The sequence below is a fragment of the Callorhinus ursinus genome, unplaced genomic scaffold (assembly GCF_003265705.2).
Source record: "Callorhinus ursinus isolate GAN/ISIS: 27379988/994484 unplaced genomic scaffold, GSC_fseal_2.0 scaffold4, whole genome shotgun sequence".
Classification (NCBI taxonomy): domain Eukaryota; kingdom Metazoa; phylum Chordata; class Mammalia; order Carnivora; family Otariidae; genus Callorhinus; species Callorhinus ursinus.
In genome coordinates, this window is record NW_027397066.1 from 33,192,578 (window position 1) to 33,204,831 (window position 12,254).

The following is a 12,254-nucleotide window of genomic DNA, read 5'->3' on the forward strand; positions in this document are numbered from 1 at the left end:
AGAGTGGAGCTCCGTCCTAAGGATGTTGGAGGAACATGGAAGGATTTCAAAAGGGGAGCGGGTTGTGTCACGGTCAGATATCAAAAGATCTATGTAATTACGATGTGAAGGAGGGACTGGAAGAGGAAGTGGTTGATGCACTACCTTGTGTGTCAGGGGAGATGAGCAGAGCAGTATGGCCTTAGGAGATGGGTTCCGATGAAGACTGGTGATAGATGGGGTGTGGTGGTTTGTGAGGGCAGTTCTAAGCCAACTCCCATCTTGGACATGGGGAGATGGGAATGGTGGCTCCGTTCACCAGAATGAGGAACACGTGGGAGAGTTGGGGGAGGAGGTCAGGGGACAGGTGAGTTAAATTGTGGCCATGTCTACGGTGCATGTGGGACATCCAAGCAGAGCTATCTAGTAAGTGGTTGGTATGTGGGAGTCTGAGCTCAGGGAAGATGCTGGATTCTGATGGAAGAAGGCTGGATCAGGCTTCTCTCTCTAGACATTCAATAAGCATTGTTTTGAGTAGCTAATTAATGATTACAGGGCCCTGGGAAAACAGAATGATGTTGCAGTGTAAATGTGGATGCTCTTACAGTAATGGACTGATGGTTGCGGAAAAGCTCAAGCTAAATAACACTAATTTTTTCCTGCTATAAATAAATCTTCTGCAATCGGGGCTTTCAATTACACAGTGAAAAGAAAGGCAGCAGTGGAAATGAGGAAGGGGGGCATATGGAAGGCGTAGCCTGCCTGCAGAGTGAAAATGTGAGCAAGTTCCAGCCCAAATGGATAAGGTAGTAATCTGATTTGGTGGAGAAGAGATGAGAGTCTAATGTCCTGGGTTCGAGTCCTGATTTCTCAACTGACTTGTTAGGTGGCTATAATATTAATAGAGGTGTAGTAAATGTTTGCCACCTCCTTTTAGAGGTACACTCATGTTTTAAGCTCTTTATGGACAGTATTACCTCATTCAATCCCCGGAACAACTTTATGGAAGGTCCTTTATTATGCTTTCTTTGCAAATGAGTCAACCGAGCACAGAGATTTTAAGTGACTTACCCAAGGGCCACTGAGCTGAAAATGGCAGCTCTAAGATTCGAACCCAGACAGTCTGGGCCCAGAATCCTTTTAGAGGCAATTAAACTACTGTGCTATTCTGCCTCTCTGTGTAAAAAAGTTAGGAAATTTCACTGTGCTGGGCCTTTGATTTCTTATCAGTGCATGGATTTTGTAAAGGGCAAGTAGCATAATTTATATTAAGGCTTAAATTATAGGTTTATATTTTCATTGTGTTCTCCCATAATTAGCCCTTCAAAGAAGCAGGGTTTAAAGATTTGTCCCAAATCTCCTTTTCGGGGAAAGCTCTGGGAGTTCCTGTAATTATGTGATTTTGTGTTTGCAGATCACAGCAGACTACCTGAGCAGCATTAGAGATCCCTGTTTATGGAATTTGGCATAGTAATACTGATCATGGGCTTACGAGTAGGAGAGACCTTGCTTCTATCCCAGAACTGCCACTTGGATATGTTGCTTAAAACTCTCAATGCTGGGGTGCCTGGGTGGCTCAGTTGCTTGAGGGTCTGACTCTTGATTTGGGCTCAAGTCACGATCTCAGGGTTGTGAGATCGAGCCCCGCATTGAATGCTGCGCTCAGAGATTTTCTCTCGGCCTCTGCCTCTGCCCCTCCCCCTTCTTGCCTGCTCTCTCTCTTTAAAATAAATAACTAAAATCTTAAAAAACACACACACAAAACAAAAAACCTCTCCATGCCTGCTTCCTCATCTGTACATGAGATCATACTATGTGAGACTATATTCACAATCCAGGGTAAGAGTCACTGAGTGCACTAAGTTTAATACAAATAGGCATATGAAAATCGGGGTAGGTGCATTCTAGGAAAAAGGAACTGCGGAAGGCTTGTTGGCAGGGAACTTGGAACATGTGATAGACTATAACAAGGTCAATGAGACCATCTCATAAACTTATTAAGCAACTAGCATTTTTTTACATCTTCAGAGTCAGCATTTCTCTATATAGTGCATATATAACTAATAAAGCAAAACTTGGGGCGCCTGGGTGGCTCAGTTCGTTAAGTGTCTGACTCTTGGTTTTGGCTTGGGTCATGATCTCAGGGTTCTGGGATCGAGCCCCGCATTGGGCTCCATGCTCAGCGTCAGCTTCTTCCTCTCCTTCTGCCCCTCCCCCTGCTTGTGCTCTCTCTCTCTCTCTCTCTTTCTCTCTCTCATTCACTCTCTCTCAAATAAATAAAAATTTAAAAATAAATAAATAAATAAAGCGAAACTTATGATTTTAAGGAAATAATTTTCTCCAAACATTTAAGCGTTGATTGCAAGCCTCAGTTAAGTTCTTCTATCCATTTAACTAAAATCATAACACGAACACCCTGGATGTTCTTAAATGCATCCAACGTCTTAAAAACCTGATAATACACACAACTAGTTTTGCAATGATTACAGAAATTATTGTGTAAAATTTATTTTTAAATTGCTAGTGTCATGGATTTAAGGTTGCTTGTTCATCATCTCAATTGTTACCCACATTTTAATTCTTATTTTTATTTTATACTTTCCTGGGATTCCTATTTCTACATCAACTTATGGTTGCAATAATCATACAGATCACACACGCACACACACACACACACACACACACACACACACACACACACACAGTTCAGACTAGCCAAAGTTGCAGATTCTGTTATCAAATGATTGATTCTTGGTGGGGATACCCAACCTAGCAATTCAAACCTGCAGTCTTTAGGTTGAGTCTTTTAAAAAATAATCAAGTCTCATTTCTGATGTCACAGAAATTTTAAGTCCCTTTTAAGTTCAAATAGATTCTGAGTTTTAGAAACCAGAAACATATATTCTTTAAAGTTCTCACAATCTCTATTCGCCATCCCACAATTCAGCCATTATTATATACTGCTTTTGTCTGTCAGTTTAACTGGCCATACTTTATCAGTACCTCATTATCATTATAGAGTAATCTAGAGCCTTGCTACTCAAAGTGTGGTCCGGGGACCAACAGCATCAGCACCATGTGGGATGAAGAATCTCAGCTTCACCTCAGACAAGCTAACTCAGAACCTACATTTTAACAAGACATCCACCCACCCCTGTGATTTGACTGCACTTTAAAGGCAAGAAGCACTAATATAATGAATTCATCTCCCTGAGGATGAGGGGTCAAGCCTGCAGGTGGTACTCCCTTTTCAGTGCGTGCAATTAATTTATCATCTCAGAACCCACTTTTTCTTCTTCTTTTCTTATAGTCTGAGATTGTATTTTAACTGCTAAGATTTTCTGCTACACTGATCAAAAGAAGCGGGCCTGGGACTGAATCTGAGAAATCCAACATTGAAGAAGGGGATAGATGAGGAGGAGCTGTCCAGAAAGCTAGGAGAAAACCAGGTGGGCTTGACTCATGGAAGCCCAGAGCAATGACATTTCAAGGACGTAATATTTGTCAGTTTCTCTTATCGCGCTGACAAGCATGTAGTGAGCACTCCATAAATATTAGCCATTGTTCCTGCCATGGTTAGTAGTGTAATTTAAGTTTTGTTTTCTCTTTAAAGATTTTTTATTTATTTACTTGAGAGAGAGAGAGAAAGAGAACGAGCAGGGGCGAGGGGCAGAGGGAGAAGCAGACTCTCCGCAGAGCAAGGAGCCTGATGCGGGACTCGATCCCAGGACCCCACAATCATGACCTGAGCCGAAGGCAAATGCTTAATCGACTGAGCCACCCAGGTTCCCCTAATAGTAGTAATTTAACAATGAAGAATGGATGCTGTCTTTGACAAGCTGGAAAACTCAAGGAGCATCACCACAGAGGTTTTCCACAAGAGCCATTTTCCCGCTCCTGAATGATGGGCTAATTTGCAGATCGACCTCAGAAAAAAATAAGGTCAGAGGAAATAGCCTATTCGCTGGAGTGTTTACATTTCCTTTGGAGGGCAGGATGGATGATAATGTGAGTAAATAAACTTACTTTTAAAAGAATGCTACAACTTTTCTTCCACTCCGTTTACTGGCCTTTGACCATAGCACTCTATGCATTTACTAATTTTTTTTAACATAAGCAAATGGTCTGAATGATGTTTTCAAAATCCCCTGCCCTACAGGAGTGAGAGGTCTAGTCCTAGAAACCCAGGGAAAGAGTTGATTTCTCTGAGACCCTCCTAAAATACTGTTTTGGTCTTGCAGAATTATGCTCTGTTAGACGCTGATCTGACTAAGGGATGAGGAGAGAATAATGCAAAGACATTCTAGAAAGTATATTGATTAGGACAAACTGACTCCAATAATCTATTTTACGGTTTGAATGTTAGTAGATCGTATTATCATAAGCATTTAGCTATTAGCCAGCAATCCTTTGTATATGAAGCTGTTGCATTTCAAACTGTTCGGTGTGTGTGTGTGCCATCTCTTTAGAACTGGTTAAAAACCATGGATTTTACTTACGACGTTGTCTTGAGCGCCTTGTGTGGGGACCTGCAGGGAGTTTACAGAGACACCTGGTGGCTGGTAAGTTGAAGTACCCTGGCTTTGTTAGAAAAGAAAGGATTTGAATTGTGTCTAAAATTTGGGTCAATTTTTGTGGTTGAGAATTTCATTCTTTCTTCCAAATCTTTTAGTAGGATTGCAGTCACATACTTAAAAAATGGACTTTGATTCTTACAGATGATTTTTATAACCTCCAGCCTCTCTTTCCTTAAAGAAACAATCAACCAAGTGAATGGACCAGCACCATCAGCTGGGCTAAATCTAGCCAAGGCTAGGATGAGGGGGAGGCAAGAGCTAATGTCAGGAGGTGCCGGTCAGTAATGAATATATACAGCATTTTAATGCGATATTTTAGAAAGTGCAAACTAATGCAAAAAAAGTCATTATCAACAAAAAATGGCAAAATTATAAATAGCAGGATCAGTATTGCTGATTTTCTCTTTGCTCTCAGGCTCCAATAGGGCTCTGAAAGGCTTTGAGAAGAGCGAAGGTCTGATGGCCTTCGCTGATGGCCTCTCCCCCACCTGGCTCATTCATGGTCAGTGGATGCATGTCCAGGGTTTCCTTTGTCCTTCCAGTGGCTCTTCAGGTTTCCTCTAATTCAGATCACAGGTAAGGAGCCTGGGTCAATGGCAGTGATAGGCAAGAAGAAGAAATGGAGAATAGAAAATTAACAAATGGCTCCCAGGGGAAACAACTGGGAATTCCATCTTCCAGTTCTCCTGTTTTATTTGTCAGGACCCTCTTTCCCCCGCCTTCCTCCCAAAGATGCTTCTCAGAGGCAGGGACCTAAACCATTCATTCCCACTGAGCTGCTTTTTGCGAGGCATCTGAGCCCAGGAGACTCGGGCACTGAAGGCAGGTGCCCGATGTCGCTAAAATGATGTTTGCTCTGGTGAGAAAGCCCCTTGTCACGCTTTTCTGTTTTAATATGTCCCTTTAGTTCCTGCTGGCCAGGACGAGGGTGGGGGGCGGTGAGTGAGGACCTGGGCCCATGGAGACACGCTGCTTCTCAGGGGGTGCGCGTCTGTGTGAGATGCTGGTGGCCAGAAACTCCCAAAATAGACTGGCCACCCGAAGTGGCAGGCTACAGTTAACAGGAGAAGTGACCCCCTCCCGCCTCCTCCCTGCTTGTCTCTCACCTAACCCTTGCCTTGTCATCAGAGAGATGGTCACTGGAAATAGCAGGGAAATATGGTGTAATTGTAACCACACGAGTTGCTATGAAAGGGGAAGGAAAGCCAGTGGGGTAAGAACATACTGAGGCAGGAAAGGATAAGAACAAAGGAACATTTCAGAAAGCCCCAAGAAGCAAGTGGCCCAACAGGGAGGCCCAAAGGGTCTCACAGATAGGGGTTCCGCAGCACATGGTGAAGAAAGTCTCCAGCAATAAGAGGAAGCCGAGGGGTACTCATCCTAAACAACTGAGGAAAGTCTTACGGCTTTCAAATATACTCCCTTAGGGGGTTTCAGGGAGAATAGTGTGCGCCCTCTGACAAAGCACCGACACCAGAGCCTGCCATGGCCTCCGGATCGTTCACCCGGACACATCGGATACCCTGTCTCGTGTATCAGCTGTTCTCCTGACCCAGAAAACTGCATATCCCTTATCACCTGCTCATGTCTTTTCATGAACTTGGCTCTTCTGTTGGCAACGTAATGGGTCTCTTTTTACCCATGGAGGTTTTGCTGACTACTGGAGCCCGTGTGGTTCAGCAGGGGAATCATATTAACACTTATGGAGAGCCTGCTCTATGCCAGGTCTGTGCTTGGCACTTTATCTGTTTCCTCTTTAATCCTCACAATACCCTTTCAAGTAAATATTATAATTATCATTTTTAACAAATGGGAAAACTGAGACTCAAAGAAATTATGTGACTTGCTCAAGCTCATATGACTAGGAAGTGGTGGTCCCAGGACTTGAACCTGGGCCACAGGACTCCTCCTATGTCTTCATGTTTTTTTCTGTTGCGTTAGGTAAGCAGAGATGGGGGAGAGAAGTCTTCCCTCCCACCTCCTGCCTCCATGGCAGATGCCGCTAACTGATCTTGGCGCTTGCTTCCCTTGAGCTAGCACTATGTATAAGGCACAGACTGCATATACAGAAGTAGAAATTATGACCCATATTCTCTCAAGGAGTTTTGCTTTGACCTAGGTTAAAATATTACACAGCACTTAGAGTAGTAGTGTAAGGCTGTAAATAATCCCCTAGCCGTAAGTGCTAAAGAGATTCTGGGAAGCTTATGAATCATAGGATCCACCATCCTTTGTCTGAGAGCTGGCCTTCTCCCCACTTTTTAATTCCTTGGATTTCTTTTCTCAGTTTAGATATTACTCCTCCAATCCATAAATATCTTCTCTGAATCGGAGAGTACAGCACAGAACTGGGCCACATCCCCACTCTCATGGAACTTAATTTCTAGGAGGGAGACAGACCACGAACAAGCAAGTGCACACACACATGCACGGGCCTTAGCTGGTCATTAAGTGTCGTGAGAAAGTGAAGCAAGGAGGAGATATAGAGAGGGTTGGAGTGTTACTTTGGGGAGGGTCCTCAGGGAAGGACTTTCTGATAAGGTGGCATTTGAGCTGCACCAAGAGGGAAGAGAGAGGAGTTGAGAGGCCATGTCCAAGGGCACCCCCAGGCCGAGGGAGCCAACAGAGCAAAGGCCCAGAGCAGGAGTGGCGTGTTTGTGGAATAGTAAGGAGACCTGTGTGGCTGGGGTGGAGGGAGCAGGGGGGAGCGGGTGTTGGAGATGGGAAATCAGAGACACTGTTCTCACTGGTACGGCTTTGGGCTTTCACTCTGGGCACGATGAGAACCCACTAGAGGGCTGAGCAGAGAGGTGACACGGTCAGACTTATGGTGGCCTTATGTGGAGAATGGAACATGGGGCAGGGTTTGCTGTCAGGAGGCAAGTCCAGCGGAACCGTTGGAACCGGTGGGAGTGAGGGATGGCTTGACCCAGGACCCCAGTGGTGAGGGGAAGAGAGATGGCTGGCTTCCAGAAATGCGAAGGTGGAGCAGCCAGGATTTGTTGACAGATTGGATGTGGGGTGCTAGGGTCTGACTTGTGTCTCCCCCACGTTTGTATGTTGAAGTCCTAACCCCTGGTACTTCAGAATTTGGAGATAGGATCTTGAAAGAGGTGATTAATGTGAAGTGTGAAGTGAGGTCATTGGGGTGGCTCTTAATCCAGTATGACTGGTGTCTTTAGAAGAAGTGGAGATTAGGACACAGATACACTCAAAGAAGAGACTGTGTGAGGACACAGAGCGGAGGCGGCCCTCTAGAAGCCAAGGAGAGAGGCTTCAGAAGAAACCAACCCTGTCGGAACCCTGATCTTGGACTTCCAGCCTCTAGAACTGTGAGAAAATAAATTTCTGTTGTTTCGGCCACCTAGTCTGAGGTATTTTGTTATGGTAGCCCTAGCTCCTAACATGTGGGAGAGAGAGAGGAGTCACTGATGATGCCCAGGAGTGGGGTCTGTTTCATGTCATGGTTACAAGAGTTTGGGAGCTGGCCATTTTCTTTCTTTCTTTCTTTTTTATTAACATATAATGTATTATTTTGGCCATTTTCTTTACAATGCTCAGAAGCACCAAGAGAGGTTGTCCTACTGGCTTTTGCTATGAGGACTTTCCAGTCTACTACACATCTCTAGCAGTGCCAGAAGGCCACGGGGCAGGAGGGAGACACAGATGTGTGCCTTTACAAAGGGGGGAAGGACCCCCCACAAGAGCGTGAACATGTTTTGATGCTAGCACCCCGCTGAGATACAGAGCTCACTGTTCCTGTGTTCTAGGAGGTCCTCCTTCCTTCCTTCCCTGAATCCCTTTTGTTGTGAGTTCACCTGCATTTCCCCAAGCCAAATGGAGTTGGGCATGGTCACTGAGGGATAGGGGTCACCATCCTAGAAACAGAACAGTGCTCTGGGACTCCGTGACATCGCTACAGCCCTGGCTTCAGACTCCGCCTATCTCGTTCATGGGTATCTGAGAGGGACTCACGTGTAGTTCTGAAACATTCCCCTGGTCTCAGCCCCCGCCTGGCTGTAGCCACAGTTTCCATTATCATGGTATGTCACCCATATTTGGGGATTCTGATTTCCTGCCCGTGAGACTCTGATGGACACCATGAGGAAGCCTCCCCAGCCTCCAGACATCAACCAGGACTGCTGTGCGCTCTCTAGTTCTCAAGTGTTTCTGCCTCTTCAGTGGAAAGGCTCATTTTATGTGAGAGCTCCCCCTCTCTAGGAATTTGTAGGGGGGCCCTTGGGAGCCTGCCCTGGAAGACGATTTGCATGTCTTTGGATGCGCGGCATTTAGCGTCAGCCCCGGCCTCGCCACACATCTGCCTACAGTGAGCTTGTGCATCATGACACCATTCTCCTTTCAAGCTGTGCTCCTTCTTCATCTGGGCTGCTGGCCCCTATCGCGGTTTGCTTGAGCCTGGGTAAGTGGATTTAAGGATTTGGTGATATGTATCCAAGGTCAGCAAATGATGGCCAGCCATCTATTTTTGTAAATAAAGTTTTATTGGAACACAGCCATGCTCATTCTTTTACACCTTGCCTATGGCTGCTTTCACAGCCCAACTGCAAAGAAGAGTGGTTGCTGCAGAGACCATCTGGCCTGCAAAGCTGAAAATATTTACTATCTGGCTCTTTACCAAAAGAGTTTGCCAGCCTCTGTGATAGATTTAGGTCAGCTAACTTTCACAAAGTGGATATGAGGACTAAAAAGACTACTACAAAAAATAAGTAAGAAAGTAAACAAATAACTCCACCATGGATTGTCAATAATATTAACATTGCTATACAAAAGGACAACAAGAAAAAGGCAGGGCTGTTTTTCTCCTGCCTATACAGCACAGTAAGAATCCTCTAATTAGGTCTGTCAAGAAGTTGGGGGTGGGCAGACAAGAAAATGGATGGAAAGAAAGATAGATAAGAGAGAGAGAGAGAGAGAGAGAGAGGAGAGAGAGAGGAATTGTGGCTACAGGTTACATGTCTAATTTAAAAAAAAATGCTAGAGTGCATTTCCCCCCTTTCATTATCATGTATTTAGCACTTTTTATGGCCAAACACTGTTCTTAGGGGGCAGGCACTATAAAAACATCCCCATTTTATAGAAGAGGAAACTAAGGCACAGAGAGGCTAAGTAATCTGCCCAAAGTCGCACAGCTAGTAGGTGGTGGGCAGGACTTGAATCCAAGCAGTTCGACTCCAGAGTGAATTGTCTTAAACGCTACATGAAATCGTTTCTTAATTAGAAAACATAGACAGAAACAAACCCCACAACGTTTGGAAAGCACTACCTTAGTGGGTAGCCCTTTGGGGAAGGCTTGGCATCCCAGCTGGTGGCCCTTATTCCAAACCTTGGTGCACGGTGAAAGAATTTGTAGACCACTCCTTTAAAGGAACTTTGAGTTTTTAATTTTGAGCCTCGTGCCCAGGATGAATCCAGCAAATGTAGAAAGTAGCAGTGAAATAGGAGCTCAGGTGTGGGGGCCCATGGGGCATCTCCTGAGAATTTAGTGACTTGAGAAGGACTGGTTAGCAGGTGTCACAGCCCTGAGCACCCAAGACAGCTGAGAGCTCAGGCCCCTAGGGGAGGGAGGCTAAAGACCACTGGCATGGCTCTCGGTGGAGATTTGGCATCCTTTCCTGTCTACCCCCTCCTTAGGCCTCAGCTTTTTCATCTGTAAAATGAGGGAGCTCAGCTAGATGGTCTGTAGGAGCTCTTTGTGGGTTAAAACGATTCTGATTTCATATTTAATGAAATGGAGAAAATATTAATGTCATATTAATTTATGGGGGAGAAACCCTTTATATGACATGCAATTTAAAAAAATGTAGCAGAAGGAAGGTATTTGTCCTCCCTCTTCCTTCTTCTGCTACTGGGGAGGTCTTTTAGCAAAAGAATTTACTAGGATTCTCTGTCAGGCGGGAGCTCTATTCCAAGGGGTGGAAACACTGTCATCATTCTTCTGGAGCCAGGGATACCCCCAGGAGGATGGGCAAAGGGTTCTCAGCAGCTTTAACTGAAAAGAGTTGAGTAGGGACCCTGAGGGTGGAGAGAGAAACAGGAAAGGATACGAGACCATTCAAGGTAGACTGTGTGTGGACTACATCGCAACCCCATGAGAACAGGAAAAGAGTATTTAGAAGCATCCTCTGCGCATAGAAATGTGTTCATGAGCAAGACAGAGTTCTGCTAATGGCCCGTGTCCTTCCAGGTCTCGAAGACATGACAACATGTTCTATGGCATTTAAAAAGATGGCTGCCACGTGAACCCTATTGGTCTCTGCCTGGTTGGATTCTTCTGGGTGACCTTTCTTTTCCTTCATTGTGCTTTTCTATACTTTCTAATTTTTCTGCAATAGGTATGTATCACTTATGTAATAAGTTATGTTAAGAATATTTTGATCTTATGGAATGTCTTTAATATCTTACTATCATATTTTGGCTATAAATAAGTGCCTCATAATTGGTCCATCAAGGGAGATTGGGCTCCCAGAAACTCTGAAATGGCTGGAATACTTTGTCTGTGAACTTGTGACAAGCAACTGCCACTTCTCAAAAGGAGCAGATGTTGAAAAGATTTTTGTGCTCTCTAGAAATACTTTGAATTGTGGGTCCCCTTTTCCTGGCCAAGAGTATACTCCACTGGGTGATGGTTTTGCACCAACTATGGTGAGATGCTGTTCAGAATTAGTAGGCATGAGCTGGGGAAAGGTAGCTGTTGGTATGAAAATCATGAGCTTCCAAACTTAAATATTTGAGTGTTCTGTTAACCTGAATTAATACACCAACAGATATGTTGGGTCCTAAGTTAATGAGGCACTCTGAAAATGGTGTATTCAAGGGGTTCACATTTCTGGTTGGCTAAGTTTTATTCAGATTATTTTCATTGTCTGAGCCCACATTTTAGAAAATCGGTCCAAAGCATATCTGCCTGCTTCTCAGCCTTATTTAACATTAACCTTAAATAGTGAATTCAACAGATTTCTTCTTCTACTTAGTGCCCTGTAAATTCTGGGACCATTGTATTACTCGTCTCTTCTTTATAGAGTTGGGAGCTGAGTAATTTGGTATAAAAATAAGCAGGTCCCTAGGAGAACACCTAGTGGTTGTTTTTAGAATGAATTTTTAAACATATTTTCCATCTCTGTTGAAATTCTCATTTTGTTCATGCGTTGTTCTTTTAGAATGAATTGGGGTGGAGTTTGCTTTTAGTCATTAGCATCTTTGCCCTAAAGGTAGAATTGCCCCCTCGAAAGTACTGATTTCACTTGGATTGTTAACATTGGTAGGTTAGCATCAACTGTTAACTATTTAAAAAAAAAATTATAAGTGACCCAAATGAATGAACTGAGTTAGTCAAAAACAATCAAAGATCACCAGGGATGATCACCTTCCAAGCAGCGGCTGAAGTAGCCAGCACCAAGTGTTCAGACCACCTATCACCAGGGTCTGCTCCGAGTGTCATGAGGAATCAAAGAGACATAGGTAGAGAGTCTCTAACCATGAGAAGGCATCACCCAGTGGCCGTCAAATGCCACGTGGCTGAATGACAAGGAAGAGGGACAGTGTTAGTGTGGGGAGCACACTGGGTTGGGGCAGGTGGCCTGGATTCTCTCTCTGGCCCCGCACTGCTAGAGGCAAGCCACTCACATCTCTAGATCTCAGTTTCCTCATGTGAAAATGAGGTATTCAACTCAATTTCAG